Genomic DNA, 15,241 nt, shown 5'->3' on the forward strand with positions numbered 1-15,241 from the left:
GTCCATTATCGGACCAGCTTCTCTCCAAGTAATTTCAGTGGCAAGCGCAGTGCAGTCCTGATAGACAGAATGGAAAAGAATGTCATATTCCCCTCACCGCTATTTAATTCATGAGTCCACTGCCTTATCAACCCACTCGAGTCCTGACCTGTTTTACTTTCTGCAGGTGTCCATTTTGTGTGTAGGTGTTCCTCCCTTGGAAACTTCAGTTCCTTCCCTTCCTAAACACAGCACAGGCCCACGGCTCCCCTACTTCCCCCAAGGGACTGATAACACCTCACACGCAGTGAGTCAAGGGGATAGGAACGGATAAGGCTCTCAGAATTCAGAATTGGTTTTCCCTAAATTTGATTAGCATTTCACAGTGCTCCATTTTCTCGCTTGGCACTGAGGGCAGTCAGTGGGATTATATAGTCTACTTCATACATGTGAGACACATATTCAAATCGTGCTGGTAAAAGTACTTATTATTTTAAACTGATAGTGGTAAAACGCAGCTTGTGTGAGCAACAATGTAGCATAGAATGAGTGCAAGGCTGCTTGTGCAGAAAGAAATGTAGAATTTCTATGAGTTTTTGGCCATTGTTCATGTTGGCAGTAAAAACACACTCACCAGCCATTTTCTATAGCCGGTGGGCAGCCCTCCAATGGACTTAAATTGCTATCATCTATTGTTACTTCCTCTGACTGAGCCAGACCAAGCCCCACTGGTGAAGCCTTAGCTACAAGCCGCTCACCTGCAAGACCTCTTCCAAATTCTGGCCAGAGGAAAGACCCTCGTTTTTCTTTCAAGGCTGAGAGAGGTTTCATCCTTCAGGGTCTGCTTTGTAAGGTTTGAATCCTTCATTGTCAGAAGCATTACCTTGCTGCTGATTCCCTGCTCTACAGTAAGACAGTGATATAAGAGATGTGGAATGATACTGACAGTCAAAAGGTCTAGATCAGGGGTCGGCAACCCGCGGCTCTAGACCCGCATGCGGCTCTTTAGCGCCGCCCTAGTGGCTCCTGGAGCTTTTTCAAAAATGTTTGACCTTTTTTTTTCTTTCTTTTTTTCTTTTCTTTTTCTCTTCTTTTTTTCCTATTTTTCTTCTTTTTTCCCTTTTTTCTTTTTTCTCTTCTTTTTCCCCCTTTTTTCTCTTTTTTTCTTTTTTTTGTTTCTTTTTTTTCCTTTTTTTCCCTTTTTTTCTCTTTTTTCCATCTTTTTTTCCTTCTCTTTTTTTCTTCCTTTTTCCTTTCCTTTTTAATCTCGACATTTCAACTTTTTTCTCGAAATTTTCACTTTTTTCTCGACATTTTGACTTTTTTCTCAACATTTCGACTTTTTTCACAAAATTTTGACTTTTTTCTCAACATTTTACTTCAACATTAATCTTGACATTTCGACTTTTTTCTGGAATTGCATAATGAAAAAAAAATCTTCCCCCAGTTCTAACTAATATAGAAACATGCAGCATGTGTTGTCTTCATTCTAAGGCTGATACAAGACTTTACATATTTTGCGGCTCCAGACATATTTGTCTATTGTGTTTTTGGTCCAATACGGCTCTTTCAACATTTTGGGTTGCCGACCCCTGGTCTAGATTATGATAGACCTGTTACAAACAGCCTACATGAGTTTCCTCACATTTATTAATAGTAGCCATCATATTGGAGAGTTAGAATCACACTATGATCAAATATTTTAATACGTTCTTATCAAGGTACAATCCAAGACAAAAGACAAGCATAGAGGTGTGATGAGCTGATCTGCTGAGAAAGAAGACTAAGAAGAATACCAGTAAGTAAATAGGTCAAAATATTCTTTAGTAAAAGAAAAAGGGGAAATATGTGTCATGACATGTACTTTTTAAGTGCCAAATGGTTACACGTTACTGTTACCGCAGCTTTTTTATGTGTTTTTGACGTGTTTTGACAGTTTCCTAGCTAACGTCGTTAGCTGGTGCTTGTTTATGTCAATTTTCAGACAATGAAGAGATAGTCCACAGACATCTCTTCTTATATTAAGAAGACAATAGCTACAGCAGGAGGAGAGAAAGAGGTGGTAGGGGAGCAGTATAGGCTTAGTGAAGAGGAGGAGGAGAAGGAGGAGGATGGAGGAGAGAAATAGACGAGGATTCACAGCCAGCAAAAGTGACCGGACACAATGACGAAGAAAAACATGAGACAGCAGCATACCAGGGACAGTCAGCACCATTGGTCACTAGGGGTGGGTATTGGGAAGGACCTCACGATACGATACGCATCACGATACCTGAGCCACGATACGATACAATATGCGATATCCCGATTATGCGATATATCCCAATATATCCCGATATTCTACATAGTTCACCGAAAAATTTAAAAATGCATTACACATCTTAAAATCCAAGTTGTATATGTCAGATGATAGTGATAATTCATTGGACAGACTGAGTCAAAACAATGTAATTCAAACTTTCCATTTTAATATGCAACATATTTGCATGAAAAAACACACTGAAACACAATAAAAAAGTGCAGTGTGTGCATTATTCTTAGATACAAAATACTCAAAATAAAATGCAGTGTCTCACCCACACTGAAATTGAAATCACAAAAATACAGTACAGCTAGGGGTGGGCAAAAATATTGATACGGTAATATATATCGCGATACATACATTGAATATCGATATCGTATCGGGAGACTATGTATCGCGATATATTGCCGTATCAATATTTTTGCCCACCCCTATTGGTCACTGAAGCGTGGCGGGACTCAACAAAAGCAGGTGTTATTTTTTAACAGTAATAATTATTTTTGTTTTACATTAAGCAAATATACTACCGTATAGCCTGGTAATCAGAATTAGACAATTGATCCCTGTTGGGAAGTCTTGTTACATAAGCAAATATATGATTGTTTCTATTCTTGCTTTTATTTGTATCTGCCAGTAAGCTATCAGCATTTCCCATATAATAGTTTTTTTTGCAATAAATAAACACCTTTTGCCAAATATAACTGCATAATGAAACCGAATTGTTGCGCAACTCAAAATGCACTGTTATTAGTCTATGCACATTAGATCATTCGTAATCATTAAATACAACAAAATAAACCAGTAGGCGTTTCCTTTAGTTTTTCTGATAGTTTTCTACAAGCTGGTTTACTACAACAGTATAATAAAATTCTGAAATTGTGTTTTATAGTTTAGGTATGCCACCCCAAGATTTAAAGTGGCCCCATCTGGCCCCCCCTATGAAAAATGTCTGGAGGCGCCACTGCTGTGCCGGATGGATTTTTTTTATCCATTCTGGCATAAGCTGACTGAAAAATATTTAGTTAATCGCTTACATTGCTACTGATTCTGAAAAAGTGTAAGCAAATAAATTAGATGAAATATACCATGCCTTGGGAAAACATTGACCCCTTTGGCATTTTTCCTAATTTGTCACCTTATAACTTATAATTAAAATGGATTTTGGGAGGTTTGTTTCATTCCATCAGCACAGTATGCCTAACACTTTGAAGATGTAAAACACTTTTAATTTACAAGCAACAAATAAGACAGAAAAAAATGCAGAAAACTTGAGTGTAAACAGATTGTTGCTAATTTTTAAACAGTTCTATGTGGTTTTTACCCTTAGGAAGACAGCGTAGCTGCATGTGGAGGACAAAAAAAGAGCATGGAAGAAGAGCAGCTTCAATGGATTATATTATAAATGTGCTGCTGTAGCCAGCTTAGGGTCACGAACCGCATGGCTCATATGCGCTCATAGGACTCAACTGTTTGGATCTTTTTATAAACCGTTCCATCCCTAATCAATACTGGATACTTGTTTCAGCACATGTACGAATGGAAACTTATTTCTCTTTGGACAGAATCATATTTAACATTGAGGTGCTAGCAAGTCATCATGATGGGATGACTAGCTTGAAATGAATGAAAGAAGTATAGCGGGAGTCATGGGATCTCATGTGACTTGAATGAGAGGATGTATGCTGTGTTCCAGGGATGCTACCCTTCTAAATTTACATAACACAGTTGGTGTTGGGGAAACTAATGCAGCCAAGTAAACCTTTGTTGGGCTCTAGTTGCCCTTTATTCAAGTTGCAGAGAGGAAGGGGGTAGAGAGAGAGAATAGGCATGCCATGCCATGACATGCAGCAAAGGTGCGCAGGCCGGGATTTTTTGAGTGCATAAGTGTTCACCCTCAACAGTCAATGCTTTGTGGAGGCGGGGGAGGGGGTAGTTCCATAATTCCAAGTTATGTTCACTTTTGTGAATTTAATATGGTTTAGAAAATAGTGCATAGAATTCATACTAAAAGTGAACGTACACCCAAAAGCCGAAAATGGCGGGCGCAAAAAAAAATCCGGATCTATAAAACCGCGTGCACGCAGACTTCCACGCAATGTTCCCTTCATAAATCACAGTCCAGCTGGAAGGTTGCGCAGGTGAATCTGCCTCATGTCCCGCCCTCTACACGCCCACTTCATACCAAAAATGGTATTTTTTTGCATATGAATGAACCTGCTGAGCATGCGCAGTGGCTTCCTGCAGCCTGTTTGGCGTCAGAATGAATGAACGTGTTGAGCCACGGTGCCACTGAATTTCACTGAGATCTGAGATCTAGATGTTGTGGATGATGTGGAGAGGACAGTGAAACGAGATTATTTGGTGGTCACAGTAAAAGTAGAAAAAGTATATAAATAGTATTAAATAAAGCGAGTGAGTGGCAGCACGCCGTTGCTGCCCGTGAGTGCCATGACGCAATTTCCACTGGGGACAGGGGGGACATGTCCCCCCCACTTTTCAAAATCATGTATTTGCCCCCTCCACCCCACTTTTTACAGTTTTAAAACTAACGGTAGGCTCAGCAAATCATCAAGACACTCGGGACAGCGGGACGGCGGCCCGGCAGCCCCCGCTCCCCCTCCTCCCTCCCGTCTCCCCTCAGAGCTGCTCTAGGCTGATTTATGGTTCCGCGTTACACCAACGCAGAGCCTACGGCGTAGAGTACGCGGCGACGCGCAACCTACGCCGGACCCTACGGTGTTTAATCAGAACACTGTGGTGGATATACACACACAGGACAATTGTTAATTCTCAGAGTTATAATTCACGGCGACCTCGCCCATATTACAATGCCTTGTTGGTTCCTTTTACTAGGAATATTCTTTCCTTTAATTATACATGCTACTTTAAGAGTAGAGACACACCTCAGAGGTGCTGACGTCTTTACCTGCGCGACAGTTTTCTGATTTGTGGTTTTTGGTTACTCACTGTGTTAATTGAATTAAATGGAGTGCTCTCCAAAGAGGAATTAATATCCGTTGTTTCTCTGCCTACATCAACCGCACTCCTACAACACTTTTTTTTTCCCTCTTCGGCGTGGAGTAGTGGGCTCGGAGCGGCATTCAAACCCCCCCCCTCGCCGCCTGCTCCGTTATCAGCACTATTTTATTATAAGTCTGATGTTGTGATATGTGATGACATTATTAAGAGTATGACATGAATCTGGCTTCATTTCACCACCTCACAGCCTGCGTCGCCAGTTCCCGTGTTTTAAGTAAATTCTTACGGGAGGGTGAGGGTTGCCGTAAAGATACGCAGATTTTTCGGTTAGTTTTTTCTTTTTAGATCCGAGGCTTTGCGTAGATGGCGGCTTCCGCAACTTTCAGGTGCTTTTTCTGCGCAAGCAAGCTTTATAGATGAGGCCCCTGATGTGGATCCTAAGCCGTTCACCTGAGACCCGCCAGAGTAGCTGTGGCGCTGCAGGTGAACATTTGCAACAGGTCCTCCACTTCCAATTGTCATTTTGGTGCCGACATTATAAATGTCATCTTGGCATCTATGTTTACCTGATGCACAGTTAGCACGAGTGCCTACTGCTTACCTAAGCTTCATCCTTGGACCCTTCCAAACCAACCCACAACCAGCCACTACAGTTTATTAGTATGATTAACAACCCACTAAAATGTATTCCCTTTATTATATGGAGGTCTTTATTTACAGTCAAAAGTCATTCAAAAGTCAGATGCTCAATGCTAAAGTGCTAAAGAGCAAAAACATCATGCCTCTAATTATACAAAATGTTGTTGCTTTATATTTTACCTGATGCTGTACAAACAGACTGTAACTATGTTTTTTTCTGTTCCAAAGTTGGATATTTTAACCTGGTTGTTGAATTGAGATTGTCTTGCTTTTTCATCTAGCTCCGGTAATCATTTTTCTCTTTTCAGCTTTGGAAGTTAGAATGTTGGTCTTAGCTTGATTTCCTTTGTTTTTCTTGTTAGATGGATCGTTGTCACATCTCATCAGCTCTTCAGTGAGTATGTTATACACACTTCCAGTGCCCCCCATTTAAGTCCTCTGCCTCTTGCAATCCCTACAAAATGCACACATTTAAGGATCATGTCTTCAGAGGACAGTTTTCTCCAGGATGATGGTGCTACCACCATGCTTCACTTAAAGGACAATGTTCTTGAGGTGATAAGATATTTGGCAAATGTAGCATTTTCCCTTATGGTAAAAAAGGATAATTTGTAGTCTCATCTGAGTGGCGTATCCTTCCATATACTTGAGTAAATTACCAGCCACTCTAGTTTACAGCTCCTTCAGGGTTACCTTTGGCCTCTGTTATCTCTCTAATTAATGCCCTTATTCCCTTGCTCAGGAGATTTGGTGGTCTGCCCTTTATTGGCAGGTTGTCGGTGGTACCAATTTCTTTCCTTTTTCAAATAATGAATTTAAACATACTCTGTGGTATAATTAGACGTCATGATTTTTTTTTTTTTTTTTAATATTTTTATCTTGATTTTTTTCCCATTTTATCACCCAATGCTCCTACCTAAGTCAGTCCTGGGCATTGCTCCCTCTACCAACCCCGGGAGGGCCATGCACTGAGCTCAAGTCTCAAGTCTTGGACGTAGCACGAAGAAGGATCACGTTATTCCAGCCAGATCCTCCCCACCCCATCTGGCGCCCTGGCTGGCCAGAGGGGGCAGTGTGTAGCCCAGGACTTCACGATATTTTAATCATAACTGCACCCATATCTGCATTTCTACATAACTGTCCTGATTTGTTTGGAGAGCATTTTGGGAGCCTGCGTTTTCTTTTTAGCTTTTGGTGCCCCTTCGTGAGTGTCTTAATATACACCAGTGCTTTTTACAATAATTGTGCACATATGGAATACATATGTGATATTTAGACAGGACACAGGTAGAAGTAATTGCACTACCAAAGTTATATCCGGGGGGGGGGGGGGGGGGGGGGGATATTTTGTAAGTTGCTATACTTAAGTAACTTACCTTACTAAATGAATCCCTGATATTTTTGTGAATGGCTGAGCATTGTTCGAAGCAAAGGTCACACAATTATACACTAGAGTCAAAAGTATTTGAACAAGACGAGAAATAGTAAAATTACTTATAAATATCAATCCACTTCAATACTAATACTTTGTAAACTCTTGAGTCACACCCTCAAATAAATACAACTGAATTCTTCTCCAATGGCAGTTTTGTTTACAACTTGGCTGCTTGTGCGTGTTACCTGATCAAAATGTACTTGTGTCTGATGAGATCTGAGGGATCACTTTGAGGAATACAATGTTTCCAGGAATTTACGAGCAATGCCAGAAAAAAGACCTCCCCCGCATGTCAGAGATCAATTTGAAGAAAGTTAGTGGGAAGCTGATGAAGGCATTGCAATGCATCTCATGTTTGGCTCTTTTCCTGAAGTGACACCAGAATGCTTACGTCTTTTCTGAGGGCAGTTTAATCATAATTGTATAAGTTGGTGTTTAAATAAGACAAGAATCACTTTTAAATGTGTTACCTATATACTTCGTCCTGTTAGGTTCCTAAATCATCACAACATAAATAACTTAGAAAAAGACACCAGAGACCTGTGGAATGATTTTCAAGGCCTTCTGCAGAAGGTTGGAGAGAAGTCTTGAGGAGCTTTTAGGGCAACACGACCCTTCTCTTAGAGCTCGTCAAACCTCTCCTAACTGGCTCTCTGCAGAGCTGGCGCTTTTATTCAGCAAGGATGACAGGAATGACCATATTTGGAACAGTGAATGTATAGATAACAGACGTTGGGGGTAAAAGACACCCAATAGTAAATAGTTGAATGGACAATGGACAGAATCAGGAAACAGATGGTCACACAGATCAGATGATGGTTGAAAAGTCACACCTTATGACTTTTCAGTTAGTAAGTAACTTATCTGTGGTGTGCAGAGCAACAGACATCCTTTTAAGAAAATGGTCAAGGGGGTTTTGTTGTCATGAGATGGTCAACTAACCCTTAGAGACAATGATATGGCTGTCAGTCGACCCCCCTGACAAAAACTCCTTAACCCTTAAAAATACAATGGGACAGTTGTTGGACAGCCCAAACCCTTAACGGCACACAGGAAGGGCTGCCCTCATCTGTTAACATGTGATAAGAATGTGACACCTAGCAGTCAGCTTCTCTGAGCTGACCTAATTCTGTTACATCATAATGACAACTTAATTCAAAAACGTTGATTAACTTCACAGTCCACACAATTAGGTTTATGTCAAATAATCTGTACCTGAGGATAACATACCGGTGTTGAATTGAGTCTGAATAAGATGACACTGGATTACATGCTATATGATTGAATCAAATAAAGTAAAAGCAAAGCAGTTCAAATAAAATTGAAAGAGGATTAGATTATATGTGTTCTTGTAGGTAAGCCCAGAAGTCATGATTGATCAAAAAAGCTGCGCAAAGGAATAGTGCAAGTGCACAACACATCAATAGCCAGACTGACCACTCTGTTACATCAGTTTATTCCCGTGACCCCTCAAAATCTGTTCATTTGAAACTTTTTTGTATATCTCATTATTCATGTTTTTATTCACAGCAAAATCTTTTGTTACACACAATTAAAGACATATGAAGTTGAGTTATGCCAGCCAGCCAGTCAAGATATTTTACCATTATGGATAGCTGTTTGTGTGGAATATGGCACGAATAAAGTATTACCTGAATATAGCTTTCCATCAATCATAGCGGGGGGGATATTTAAAAAGGGAGAGGCACAGCCAACAGTACAGCATCCATTTGCTTTGTCTTTCATTACAGTCACTCTCTATTTACATTGATTGGTTACAAAAAATGAGTGAGTGGAAAGAGATAGAGAAAAACTGTCTGTCTGATATATGTGTGTGTGTGTGTGTGTGTGTGTGTGTGTGTGTGTGTGTGTGTGTGTGTGTGTGTGTGTGTGTGTGTGTGTGTGTGTGTGTGTGTGTGTGTGTGTGTGTGTGTGTGTGTGTGTGTAAAGACAAAAGGACAGGGTAAGATAAAGAAGTGCTATGAAATGTGAAAAACAGTCTGTCAGAATCAGAAAAAAATGCAAATATAAGGTCAATGTTTCTGAGATGCATGTAGTGAAATGTTGATTCAAGTGCAGGTTTGGCCCTTGTCCAGCTGCTTGTGGTCACTGAGAGGTCAAGAAGGCCACATCCATCAGCAAGGTAACACGGCAAGGTAAAAGGCCTGGTTCCTCCCCTTCCAGCTACTGCAGAGTGATGAGATAAAGACTGATCCATTGGCCTGATTTGTAGCCAGTGGAGCAATTTCAATACCTGTCTTTGGAGTGATAGATGAGGCCCCTGTTTGATAAAGAGCCAGCTTGCCATTGAGCCAAAAGGGATAAAATTGCAGCAATTCCCTTTATTTTGGCATCACCGCGTTGCAAATTGAAGAAATGGTGTAGGCATAGAATCACTGAATGCAAAATGGAAACATTAAAAATAAATTTGTCTTTAATCACAATCTCACCCTGTTTCTTTAAAAAGCAATGTGAATGTATCACATTGTAGATGGAGTGGAAAATAGGAGTTGTTTTGGGAAGATACTTGATCGCCCAACAGCACAAATGGATTATCATTATCAACTATCTAAGGTGGTAGGCCCACTTAAACGGCAGTATTGTAAAGTAAGTAAATATATACGTATACATTTCAGCCACTTGATCATCACGCTAAACTTAAGCTCATGTTGTTCCCCTGTTGTATAGAGAAATGTGTCAAATGCACCAGAAATCAATAGCTTTCTGGTCAGCAAACACATTCTAATGGTATCAGAAAAACACAGACTTGCAGCTTAAAAATGATTTTTCTCATTCGTCCCAACCCACTTGGAACACATTAAAACTGTGATGGAATGGAATCAACTTGCTCCTGCACAGACCTTGGGTCACAAAATGTGGTCATATGAGCAAAAACTACTTCAGTTCAATTCAGTTCAACTTACTTGTAAAGCTCCTTTCACAACAATGTCATCTCAAGGTATTTTACATATAAAGCAAACTGTTTGCAAAATTCAATACAGTCCAATAAATGCCATCCAATCTAAAAACTACACAATAGATGTGGTTCAAAGGGCTCCTGTGATTATCCAGTTACCAAGCTAGTAATCAGAACTTAACACTTAATAAGTAAGATTAATTATCTTTTAACCTTACTATTCATAAAAATCCTCATATGGAAAAATTTTAAAGGAGCTTGAGGCTCCTTTTAAGAAATGAGACTCTCTAGCGCCACCCTTCACCACGACGGCCGTTGGGGGTACTGCAGCCAACAGTGAAGCCGGCACGGGAGAACGGAGAGAACGCGCATGCAGCGTCATGTGACGTCACATCCGCAGGACAGCGCGGGAAATTCGGGACTGAATTGCAGCACATTTTGCAGCACACAGCCTGTTCAAGGCAAAGGAGAGATACACTAGAGCAGTGATTCTTAACCATAGGGCCGCGGCCCACACTTGGGCCGCGAGCGCCACCTAGTGGGCCGCAAAAATAATTCGGTTTTGTACATGTGGGCCGCGGGGGCCGCGGGACTGCATAGCAACTCCCGACCAAATGAGGAGAAGACACTCAGCTAGCTGTACGTGTAATAGTAAGAGAAATTGTGTGTATTTACAGAGTAAATCCTTCATTTTACACAGAGTAGGTTTAGATCCGCCAGGATCAGGGATCGATTACTTGGGTCTGCGCCCAGAGCGAGCGAGCGCGGCGTGCTCATTTATCCCCACGCGTCCCCGCGGCCGGGGAGGTCGGTGCCGCTCGGGCGGCGGCTCCGTCGTTACTGCTGAAGGATTGTAGATGTAAATGCGTGGGCTGACGTGTCTGCTGGGCTGGACTATTCAGGCTTTCTCAAAAGCATCGGAAAGACTCTGCTGCTCCGCAGCCAGAGAGCTGCGGGGTCCTGCCCGCCTCAGCTGATCAGGCTCGGATGAAACCTGACGCGCTGAGTCCTCTGACAACTGATTAATGTAATATCTTAAATAAAGTACAATCAAACTAAGTCTTGTTCCCGCTCTATTTTTAAATATGCACACTTGTATGCTTGTGTGTGTGTGTGTTGACGGGGGTCCACATACAGCTGTGAGGCAGCTTTCTCCACAATGAACATAATTAAAACTAAATATCGTTCCAGGCTCACCAATGTTTATATTCATTTATTATAAAAATGTGTTGAGACAATTAACAAAGAAAAGGGGAAATTCAAACTGCTGGTAGAGAAATAAAACAAGATAGCATTTGAAAAATAAAATAAAATGTATTTTACTTTTAAGAGAAAAAAAATGTGTACCGGTAATTCAAGTTACACATGTTAAGTGGCAAATATGTACTTTTTTTAATATAACAGTCAGATGCAGATGTTGATACAACTATGAGGCTACTTGCCTCATAGTTATACATAATAGTAATATAGTAATATATACATAAATATATATATATATATATATATATATATATATATATATATATATATATATATATATATATATATATATATATATATATATACTGTATATTATGATGTTCTGGACCTTCGCTTGAGTAAATTTTCTCTAAATGGACCTCTTAAAGTTTTAGTTGAATACCCCTGCTATAAAGTGTTAATACTTAATGGGCCCCGGGCCGCTCTGTACTGAAAAAATTGGGCCCCAAGGTCAGAAAGGTTAAGAACCCCTGCACTAGAGGGCTCATTCTTTTGGGTTTGGAACGCTTCATCTGACATTATTACTAGAAAACTTAAAATGTATACGGATTTTTTTCATAAATCTTGCCACAATCCGGCCTCATGCTCCTTTAAGCAAGATTTGTTGTATATCAGTTATATCAGAATCAGATATTGTAAATGCATTACTTATTCAAATAAAGAAAAGATGACATTGTCTCAGGTTTGCAAAAAGTAATTTCTCACTTTCAGCTGCAGGCATTAGAGTATCAACGCAATAACTGTACCTCAAACAAAACTTGGATCTTATTCTAATACTTTTCTTCTTTTTTTTTTCAAAAGAGCACAGCCCTTAGCCCATTTTCACTACTTCAATACATCAGCTAGACTTGACATTTCATTTCCTCACTAATAGATCCTAAATCTTGACAGATGCCATTTTGATGAGATAATCAATTTTTCTACGCCTCAGCTTTCTGTAGTTCAACTGTTGTGTCTGATCAGAGTAGTTCAGCTGTCTGTCAATCGTTCACATCTATCTATTTAGAGCATTTGTGTCATAATTTCGGATACCTCTTGATCCAGCAATCTGCAGTCTGATGATGATCTATTTTAATTATGCTCAGTAAGTAGTTGTGATTAACACTTTTAGTCATGTCAGGTTTAAACTGATTCATTGTAGTTTTTTTTATCTATCAATCGTGCAGTGTGTTACGAATCCTTCATCTGAATCAGTGCTACATGGCAACATGGGAGACATTTGTTGTTTATTATTTTACATTACAGTATTTTACAATAAACTGCCAAACAAAATACCACAGAGATGGATTGTATTTGTGAGAGGTGAAGAAGTAGAATGAAATCAATATAAATATTCTTACATTAATTTGTCATGTAGGAATATGTGATCTTTTCAAGATTTCACAGCTACAGAAAACTTTAAATACAGACATTTTCATGCAATATGGAAAACAGGATTACACCAACTATTGTTCCAATCGCACCACCTGCTTTCATTACAGTCATGTTGTGGTGTAATACATCAAAATGCAGCTTCGGAGACAGAGATTATCACTAATCTTGTTTCTGTCTCCTGAATCTCATTGCATTGCATTGAGTTTATGCATGAAGAACACCAACAGCATATAAAATTCAAAGTGTTGGTTATTGGACCTTACTTTTTAGGACATGTAAAGAATTATACAGTAAAGATTGAAAAATGATACATTGAAATGACCTGGAAACAGTCACTGAGGTCAGTAGCATGGATATATTTTTGTGATTAAAACACTTAAACACAAAAAAATATTCTATTTAAAATAAATATTACCTGCGTATCCTGGATCAAGGGATTTTCCCCTGGAAAGTGGACATGATACAGCAAAGTTACACTTTCCCCAGAATCAGATTAATGTTTAAATCTAGATTAAAATCGCTGCTCCTCTTTGGACACGCTTGCCTGCGTGAACGATTTCTTTTCAATGCTCCATTATTCAGGTCAATCTTGTTTTCATGTTTTCATGCTTTAATCTTATTAATCAATTTAGCATTTTCTATGTGTCAAAGCGTGTTGTGTTTCCATGTAAGAGCGTAAACGGGAACACTGATGATCATTGAAAACAGTGACGGCCACCAACTGAGAGGAAAATCAGGACAGCAGCTATCCTTGGTAATAAGCCTGGGGGGTCGTCTGCCTATTACTTCCCTAGACAATGTTCAGTGATAGGGCAATTGGTTTTTATAAGCAAAGCAGTAAGCACTGCCCTGGTTTTCAACAGTATGTATTCACAGAGCGTGTTTTAAAGGTCCTGCACTGAATGTCAACAGGCAATAAAAACCACATCAGAGGTCTCTTTGGCATAAAGGTATATTCATCTGTTCTTCTACGGGTGCTGTGTTATATATATATCTATAATTCATGTTATACTGAAAGGTCAAACTTTTTTAAGACCCTTAAGTTGCAAATTTATGAACACTGCCAAAAGAAAAGGCATAGAAATTTTAGCGGAAATCCGCTATTTAATTATTATTAATTTAATTTATGATGTCTTTATAGTGGATAGTTGACCAGTAGAATCATGTGGACATTTTAGTTAGTATAAGAAAATCAATAAACAAACATTTGTATGGCAAGCCTAATACGGAATACTGTGTGTGACGTGTAACTTACAGTTGCCAAATTTGATGTATTCACAAGCCATTTATTAATCAGTCTGGCCAGCCCACTAATTTCGACTGGACTTCAAGGTTGTTTGTGAAGGATGAGTAAATTTAAATCAAAGCAGAATGTAATCAGCCATGCAGGGTTTTGAGATGTGCCAGGGGGATTTAATACTCCATTATTCAAAGTAGGTCGTATCAATGTGAAAGTAAAATGCACACTGGCAAAGGTCACACTGAGCTGTCCAACATCAAACAGGCTAAAATTCATCAAATCATTTTCCTTTTTTTTTCCCCCTTTTCCCTTTGGCTTTTAAATCTTTTTATTTCTCTTCTTTTAGAACTCGTATTATTCTGTAAACTTGTCTGAAAGTAAAATGAAACAATGAAAGAAGTTGAAAAATGACACTGATTGTTCTTTATATAAAAAAAAAACACTTTAACTTGCAAATTTAAGTACTAATTCTGAAAGCTTGCGCATTGGGTGGTAACAACTGAATTGGAATTAGAAACATGTAATGTTCACTGTTACCATGGGAAACAGCAGATGACTCCCTCTCAGACAGTACAAGCCCAATGTCCTGACACTGTATAAAATGTGAAATAAAAACGTAAAACAGTGACCTGCAAATCTCATAACTCGTATTATATTCAGAATATTACACAGGAAACATAAATGTTGAAAGTGTCACATTTGACCATTTCTTGGAAAATATCTCATTTTTAATTTGATGGCAGTAACATATCATAAAAAAGTTGAAAAAATCAAGTGATAATAAAAAGAAACCCCAACAAAAGTACACACTAAGCAAAGCTAATTAAGCTAATTGATAAGTCAGTGAACTGATTAGGTATAACACCATCTGCATATAGGAAGAATAGAACATTCTGTCAGAAATAATGATGGAAAGAGATTAACCAATCTGCAAAAACTACAAAAACTATAAATTGCAAAACTGCTTTAGAAAAATGTTCTTCAGAATAAAATTGCAAAAAATTGAATATTTTGTCAACTGTGGTATATAATATTTGTTAGGGATTTTGAGAATCTGGAGAAATCTCTATATGTCAGGTATCTGGCTAAAAATCCTCAGTGGAAATCTCTGCATAG

The sequence above is a fragment of the Cololabis saira genome, chromosome 11 (genome assembly GCF_033807715.1).
Source record: "Cololabis saira isolate AMF1-May2022 chromosome 11, fColSai1.1, whole genome shotgun sequence".
Classification (NCBI taxonomy): Eukaryota; Metazoa; Chordata; class Actinopteri; order Beloniformes; family Belonidae; genus Cololabis; species Cololabis saira.